A 9,685-nucleotide genomic window follows, 5' to 3' on the forward strand; every position below is an offset into this window, starting at 1 on the left:
CCACTGCTGTGACTGCAGCGTATGTCATTAACACAGACACAAGTTAATGAAGTCTGAAGCCTTTTAATCCTTTTGAATGCGGCTTTCTGCAAGTATACACCCCCTATAAATCATTACAGACAGTTAATACTTGTGTTAAAACTTGGGTTGCTTATTGTCAATGACTTAAGGGGAGTTCACATGAACAATGATTCGGTTGCAACTGTGAAGTGTTTTGTTTTTCAAAGAAAGCTGCTGCTTTTTTAAGATGTAGGTTTTGCAAATATGCATTTAGCAGACACTTTTATCCAATTACAATTTACCACAGAATACCACATTTATTAGAAAATTTGAAAACAAGCTAGGACAGAGGAGAACTGAAAAGGAGTAAAAAAAAATATTGGTTTAGGGGTGTGGAGTGGTTCTGACAAAAAAAAATCATCTGTTTTTTGTGATGGTTTCATCAGTTCAGGTGGAGGTTGATAGCTCATTCCACCAGAGAGGAACAGAGAAGAAAAAAAGGTTTGGAAAGCGACAACAAGGGAACAATAATGCTCGTCTTGTTTTGTTTAGTGACCATAGCTGGTGGGAGGGAGCATGCTTGAAATGTCTACAATCAACAGCTGGAATATGTAATCGATTTAATTGCTGTCAGTGTGAACAGGGCTTAAACTGACAGAGCAAAGATATAACTATGATGATTAAATGTATTATAACAATTCATATGCATATATAACAGGATTTCTTGCTCTTTTGTAATAAAATAATATTTAATGGGTTTAAATGAATAGAAAGTGCATCGTATGGACATCAGAACTATCAGAGCAAATGCCCATCCACATTTGAATGTCAAGATATCATGAACTTGGCAGAGGCTTTGTTACTCATTATACATGCAAAAGGTTAGGAGGTCATTTACAAGCAGGGATTAGAAAACATCTTTGTTAATAATTTTATTCCTCTCTAATACATGAACACAATATACATCCAGACTTTGGTGATTCTCTATTGCATAGCAGACTCGGTCCAGAGAGTAATCTGGCACCTGCTCCGGTGAAGGATTAAGATGTGGGCAGCTTCACTCATTCCTTCAGGATAATCTTTCCCTGCATGGGCAAGGCAGGTTCTCAGGTACACCTCACATTTCTGCTCCTCACAATCCCTTCGATCAGGTTTCATAGTCTTATCCTGGTAGGTGTGGGCATTCCTTGGAGACAGGGTCAAATGGACACAATCTGGATACCGGGAGTAGTTGTGTGACCAGTCAGGCACGGACACACTCAATGGCAGCGTTCACTCAAACTGAAAGGCCAAGGGCCAGTTCTAAAATAGCTAAACCTCTAGAGACCTATAACTGTAGACTTTCACTGTTCGATTCATTTGTTTTGTCAAATGTTCATACACTGCAAAACAGAAATATGGACCTGTCCCAAAAGTTTAGAAGATTTAAATCACACACACACACACACTTATTAGCAGAATAATTATTATTTTATATCCTCTGTATTATTCAACACGGAAGTATAGACGAGACTTCCGGTTCATTAGCTGCTGTAGGGAAATAACGAGAAGAAAAAACAATGTGCAGTAAATGGTAAAACTGTTTGCACTACAAACCAGTGTGTTCAAAATTAAGATAACACGTTAAAATAATAAGGTAAGACACACCAATTTGCAATATCAAGCAGAACGAGCTGTTTTGTACAGCTTAAAATAGCTGGACGCAGATGAGATCGGAAGCCAGTCCCATAAAAATTACAAGTAGCCGCGTCCACTTTAATGGGATGAACAGGGTGGATAGCAAAAGAGTAATGTTATTATTTAAATCATGCTGACTTTCAGTAACATATCTGTTTTAGTTTAAATGTGTTTGTACTGTACAGTTGGTCGTCTATTTACAAACAAAACAAGCCCGATTCTGAAAAATGATTCTTTCGAATCGGATCTTTTCAGTGAATCGTTTGAACCAGTCTGAATTAAAGGGATAGTTCACCCAAAAATGTAACTGTTATTTTTATCTGCCTTAAAATTTACACATATTACATTTACATGTGAAAACGGCCAAAAATGCTGTATTACGTATGCCAGGCCAGTAGTTGGCAATGTCACCTTGTTAGTGAACAGTACCTGCAGGGAAGTGTATTTAATTTCTTAAAAGACACTCATTTAATTAACAGGATTTAGGTCACTACTACCATAACGTTATCCACACTCCAATCCAGTAGGTGGCGGGAATGCACCATTTAAGTTTGGTTTGCCAACCGCCATTAAACTTGAAAAGAAGAAGAAGAAGACCTGCAGGGAAGTATATGTTGTATATGATGCGTCTCCGCTGTTGGTGAAGTAAATCCACACTTTGTGATCCACACAACAGTACCATGTACTCTGCCATTGTTGTGTATGTTTGTTCGCACTTGCCTTTAAAATGGACACATACTGCACATGTCTACATTTATGCATGACATCACCTCTTATAAAAGGGTCCCGTATTAGGTGTTTACGGTGGCATTTTCAAAAACTTGCACTTTGAAACCCATTTTCACAAATATGTTTTATGAAAATATAAAACAGGACTGACAACCATAGGCCCTCTTCTTTGTGAAGTTACGTTGAAAACATAATACTATTAGCATATACAGACATTGTGTGTAAGTCATAATTATAAATGCGTGTTATAGTTGGAAAGAGAGAAAGAGAAATGTGTCATGATGATGGTAGCTTTGATTACAGTCTCTGAGAGGGACACTGGGTTCAGCCTGTTGACTGACAGCAGAGGTGAAGGAAGCCTGCAGTGAATTACAGAGAAGGAAAATGAACACCCACACATGATGGCTCCTCAGGACAGCAGACAGCTACTATTATGTCGGAAGGATGAAATATTAAAGAAAAGGAGATGTATAGTGATCATGGTAAGCACACAATCAAGGTTTCTCCAGGCACTCTTTTGTACCAGGGGTTGATTTTTTTTGTTCAAGTTTCAAGTTGTTAATTTTAAATTAGAAACTCATTTGGAAACATTTTACCATAATTTAACTTCTTACTTGTATTTTATGCTAGCCTATAGATTTTATTGTCACAGACCCAGACTCTCAAGGTTAGGCTACATGAAAATCAATCATATATATTAAATAAAAATAAAAATAAAATTAATGCATTTAGCAGATGCTTTTATCCAAAGCGACTATAAATCAATTTTTACCTATCATGTGTTACCAAGGAATCAAACCCCCAACCTCAACGCTTGTTAATGCAATGCTCTACCAATTGAGCTACAGGAACACTATATACATATATGTTAAAAAACTATTTCAATATTTATTTTATTTTATATTAATTTTATATATATTCAGTATTCATATACAAATTATTACTCCTTCTCTCAGGCATCTTTTCCAGTTAGTGACAAACATGCTTGAGATGGAACAATGAGATGTGTGAAGAAAATGAAGAATGAAGGTAAACATTTCACATTTTTTATTATTTATAATATATGAATACATGTCCTTGTATGTAAAATGTCTACAATTCAAGCTATGAAATTAACTGTAAAATATAATTTCCATCACTGTTATTTCAACAGTGTACTGGAAATGACACTGTGATTTCAATGTTTATGAAATTCAGGAAAATTGTGAAAGTGAGAATGAAAAATGAGGGATGGAGTGACAGATGATGGAGTAAAAAAGAGTCACTGACAAACCATCTTACATATTCTTACAGTTTTCAGTGTTCAAAACAAACATTCTGTTCCCTGAAAACTTAAATTCCCACCATATTCCCACTACTAGAGTATATAATTCTCTTCAGACCACCCATGGGGCCATCGTTTCTAGTCCCCTGAGGGAACAAGCTGGTACCATTCACACAAAGCCAGATCTGTGCAGAGTAGATGGCAAAGAGGCCCTTTATTTGGAAGCTGTCTTGCCAAAGCACTTTGCTCCAGACCTTTCAGGTTCCCTTGTGCAATGATCCTCACTTGTGTGGGAGAGAACTCTGGCCGGCTGGTGTACCCAGGCTCAATATTACCGCAACCAGGCTCTGGCTCCACAAATGGAGCCTTTAGGAAGTTTAACTCCTCTAGATTACATCTTGAGATCAGGCAGATACAGTATACATATACACTACATGGTGATGTGTGTGAAAGTTATTCTGCTCCTTCGCTGTCACACATCATTTCAGCTGAAGTGTGGGGTATGATAAGGGATGCAAGTACAATTGAATGTGACTGATATAGGATTTTCTCCTTCCGGTAAGTTGAGCTCATGCACTTATCAAAGAGCTTTTGTTGGATGTGTAATGTATCAGTAACCGCAAACAGGTCTGCTAGACCTGACCCTCAGCTTCCACACACACACACACACACACACACACACACACACACACACACACACACACACACACACACACACACACACACACACACACACACACACACACACACACACACACACAGTCTCTCCTTTTCTCTCTCTGTCCTTCATACTGAGGCTTTGCGCTTGGATGGCACAGCAGGCGAAGAGGGGCGAGTGGATATTTGATTAATTAATGGATTAATTATTTGACTCACTGACTGATTGACTGTTGATTGAGCAAATGGCTGATTGATTTTCAGTTAGGACCATAATCGAATTTCCTGAAGGAAACAGCAGTGCTTTCAAGGCAGAATGAGAATTGTTAAAGTGTTAGGTAAGCTTAAGTTTTAGGCTTTGCTGCGGTGTAAATAAAATACCATATCAGAGCTGCTTTGCTGTTCTAAGACTCAGCATAAGTTTTGTTTTCATTCGGCTGCCCACAAGAATTGACTGGTGGTGGGAGGATCAATCGTGATATAGTGATACTTCCGATGCATAATTATATTAAATGGTTTTTTTTTTAACTAGTTCAAGGACGAGAGAGAACTAGACTCTAGACTAGACTATTATTTCCAACCCTCTGTCTGATTTTGATTTTTTTTTTTTTCTAAGGGACAGCTCGTTTAAAGCTTATCAGTAAATGGCCACTGTTTTTAGTTGGCTAAAAAGTATTGACACACTATGTATGTCACTTCTCAAAAACACTGACAAGGATTAAAGTGGTTAAAGTGTGTTGTGTAGTTTTTACAGCAACCTCTTTGTGTTTATAATGTTAAATAATTTTAAAGCTTATTCGTTTCATTAAAACACACTGAGTATTTTTATATCACAGCTGGTGAACATGCTAAGTTCATTTCTTTGTTTTAAAAAGTGCATCAGTCAGCTGTGTTTGTGCTCCCTCTGCAACACGTCAGCAATAAACAGAGACATTAAATTAGATAAAACCCAATATGAGTATAATTGAAGTGAGCCCTAAAGTATGTCACGAATGAGGCAGACTCATAGTGGATGTAAACCAGATACACAACTCCCTCCAGCTACTGAGGGATGAAAACTGACAGATGACAACATGATGTAGAAGAGTCATCCATCAAATGTCACGGCTGTAGTCAGGTAATGCATGCTCAAGGTGTGTGATTCTTTGCTTTAAATCATTTAGACACACACACATCCTCAGACGCTTTTGGAATCTGCAATATTTTCCACCTGCCTGAACTCATCATTAGCGCTACGATAATTGCTTGGATCTTAGATAGCCCACTCATTACAGGACTCAAACGATCCTGAATCCATTTAGAGACAAATCTGCTTCTCATAAAAATGTAACTCTCCCCTTAAATTTATAATTCCTCTCTATTTAAATTATGAATCCACAGGTAGGATTGGTGCAGATGCCATGTCATACATATTTATTGAATTAATCTTAGCTAAATTAGAGGCTCATGATCAACATTTGATAGAGAATATACTCTACAGTTCAAAGGTTTGGGGTCAGTAAAAAAAAAAAAAAAAAAAATTTTTAAATTGAAAGATGAATTGAATTGTAAAGAATTATATATATATATATATATATATATATATATATATATATATATATAATTTTTTATTTTATTTGTAATTTTAAAAGCATAAAACAAAAATGTAAATAAAAAATAAATTTTAAAATATATTAAAGTAAAAAACAAGTGATATATGATAATATGTAAAACATTTCACAATATTACTTTTTTACTGTATTTTTACAGTAAAATGCAGGAAGTATGCATCATGTTTGAGTAGCCAATTTTATATAAATACTTCGTTTTATAATCAGTTATATACTTGGATTTAAATGCTTTGCTTATGTGTCATTTGGCGCAACTATAGCTTCAAGTGCTTACCATAAATTTAACAAAAACATGTTTAGAGTTAGAGATTGTAAAGAAAGATGAATCTTTAAGTCACTTTACAGCAGTTCTCTGTATTCATAATCTATATGCAGGAGCAGTACAACAAACACCAAAACGTGCTATTATGCCAAGAGCTCCAGATGTTCATGCATCTCCCTCAGAGACTGCATGCTCATCTGATTTACATAATTATGTATGTCACAAATTAGGCTGACATTTACATAAGACTACAACTCAATCAGGCCTATGAGCTTTGCATACCAGAAATATTAGGTGGTTAAAAACAGGCTTTGAAGTGAACGACAGATCCTTGTTAGTACTCTAGAAAATAGAGGTTGAAATATAAGACTTCAAATAACTTTATTCACTAGGTGGCGCCATTTCAACACTCAGCGACTCTCCAGGTGATGGACATGCCTGGCTCAGCTCAGCAGCACCATAATGATGTTACATGTCATGGGCAGGTGTAGAAGTATCACTGTGTACAAATTATCAGCACACACTGTCATTGTATCTGCCTCCGCCTGAGTTCTGTCACAGTGGCCCAACCAAACAGCCACCAAACCACATCCTTAAGGGAAATAAGACAAATGTCAAGCAGACGAGTGTGTGGAAGGACACGGTGATCTATCGCTGAAATCATGGCCTGCCCACAGATTCCAAAGTCAAGCTAAAGAAAAGATCTGGCAGGCGATATGGGTCTGTAGGAGTGTTTAAGGATTTAGAGTCGTAATGTTGATGAGGAGTGCACTAACAGCAGGAAATGAGGGCGGCAGGGGAGAGAGGACTCAGTGGAGGGGAACACAATCTCCCACTTCCCGACAGATGACTTGCTGAGTCTCGCCTCCACATTACCATCCCAGGCTCTGTCTTTGTGTAAGTGTGTGCGTTTACACATGTAAGGCCATAAACCAAGCCTCTACCTCTTTTCAGGGTTTCATTTTAGACCCAGCTAACAGAAAACGTTCTGGAAAGTTCTCTCAAAGCTATAAACAAATGTTCTTTTAGTAACTTTATTAGAGCGTTCATTCAGAGTTACTTGTTTGTTCTTTGATACTGTTCTCAAAACGTTAGCACATCAACATTTTTTATTTTTTTTTATTTAACTCTTTCCCCACCAGTGTTTTTAAGAAAAGTTGCCAGCCACCAGTAGCTTTTTTGATTATTTTCCACATCGGATTCAGAATGATGGACAAAATAACGTTTAATATCGCCTCCTACCTTATAACAGTGAAAACACTGACAGGTGGAAAATTGAATGTTGGGAAGTGGTGGAAAATCCTGTCAGTGTGTGAACATTCAGAAATGAGTAAGAAACAACATTTTCATAACTTTAAGCAAATGTTAGAGGAACATTGTTAGCTGTGTAGACAGGCAGACTCAACTCCCACAATCCATTGCATCCTATTAAGTGAAGCACATGTCAGTATTGGCAAATCATGTTGCGTTTTGCTTGGTTACACTCTGTATTTTGTACATTATAGCAAAATAAAGTATAAGAGTGTGTAAATGTGGTCAGTTGGATGAAGGAATCATTCTATGATTTTGTGGGATGATTTGCATAATCAATACTCAACTCTGCTGTTCAAACATGATTATTACACATTATGGGTCAAACAAAGCATGATCATAGAAACAGAAAATGGAGAATCCTGTGTTTGTTTCACACGCTAAACCTCAGTTCGTCATAAAGAATATTGTCTTAATGGATTTTTCTTTTGTGCGGGGGTCTGACTCCCCCGGTAGAGATCCATTCTCTCTCTCTGTTTTTTTTCTACAGTGACTGTCTAATTCAATTAGAATCCTGCACAGTGGCTCCGCAGTATTTTGGCCTGCTGATTTACTTTGCTATGGGCGGCTTCATTCTGAGAGCTCAAATACTGAGAAAAAGCCTTGCTTGGAGGTTGCTCTTTCAGAGCTCATCAGGAAATCTAATGGAAATCTCAGACATGTTCAATATCAACTTTGTTTCAGATGTTTCTACTAAAATTCCTTTGGAGAAATAAAAATAGAAAAAAATGAAACATGCAGGCATACGATAAGAGTATAGAGCTGTAAAATATAATTTAAATATTTTGCTTTAGGACAAATTTAATGAGTTTGTTTAGCTTCCTAATATAAAATTCTTCTTACATGAAATTCTACCTTCCTAAATTCACTTATAATTGCTATGCTCAGTCTAATTCTCTTTCTGAAAAAAGAAGGTATGCAAATAATATTTATATTTTTAACCAAGACTATTTCCAACCTTACCTCAGAGACATCTAAACTGAAACATGATTCAATGATGAGCATCAGTCAGCAGACACAGAGTAAATAAGGGCGTTAATATTTCCTTGATCAGAGATGCCTTAATTGATGCTGAATTAGAATGCAGTTTCAAAAGAGGCTGGTCTCACCAAAAAAAAAAAAAAAACAACGGCAATCTGGGTGGACCAAGAGGAAGAAAGGCTTTTTTTAATGGCAAATCAATTACTCATTTGCTCGGCGCCTCTGATTAATTACCCAGCACTTAATGTTTTTAACGACTTTGTGGACTAACTGGACTATTTAATCACCCGCAGCTCAACCCACAGGCAAATGCTGACTTTTCCCATTCCATCACAGAGAAGAGATGAGAGACGCCATCGGCCGGCATCCATCACTCTTTCCCTCCCTCTACCTGAACAATCATTAACGGAGAGAGGAGAGAGTGAGGCGGACTGCGGATCAGTCTTTCTTCTGGTTTTGTTAGAGGAATTGTAAACATCCCCACAGCCATTTGTTGGTGCGTGTTCGCTCTCTAATAAATAATGGGCGGCTCTTGTCTGAAGGGCAAAGCTGCCGTTTCTTGTTTGTTGTCTTTCCACCTACAGGCGAAAAATCCAGCATCCGGTAGATGTACAACATTCCAACTGCCAGAATATGAAATCATATTTCATAAAATTAGTTGCTGTTTTTTTTTCTGTCAAACTCTTTGTGCTGTTAGCAAGATTTTGTATCCTGAAAAATATCAGCACAGACTGGCTTGAAATATGAACCCGCTCGCACAACAGATCTGTGGCGCATCATTAATTTCACAGAACTGCTTACCCTGTACTTGGCACAAGGATATTCATATTTCCATTCATATGCCACTGGATAAATCTATTTCTCTTTGTATATCAAACAGAATGGCATCTGTAGTTGTTATCTCTTGTGAGCAGGACAGACAATAAAACCACCAGGGCAGACAAAGACAATTATGGTCAAACCCTTCTAAAACAGACCAGGATTTGGCTAAACCAGACCTCTGTATTTCATTTCACATGTGAATGACTGATATCAGGAATCCCTTTGTTTTTCCAAATTCTATCACAAAAGTCTGTTTGTGTCTGAGTAACAGTGGGAGTTTTATACCAGCTCTTCGCTGCAAACGAACAAAGCCGTCTGCACTGAAATACCTTTTATAGATTTGTTGATTATAATGGAAGTGTAGATGGCACA

Source organism: Carassius auratus, chromosome 2 (genome assembly GCF_003368295.1).
Source record: "Carassius auratus strain Wakin chromosome 2, ASM336829v1, whole genome shotgun sequence".
NCBI classification, from domain to species: domain Eukaryota; kingdom Metazoa; phylum Chordata; class Actinopteri; order Cypriniformes; family Cyprinidae; genus Carassius; species Carassius auratus.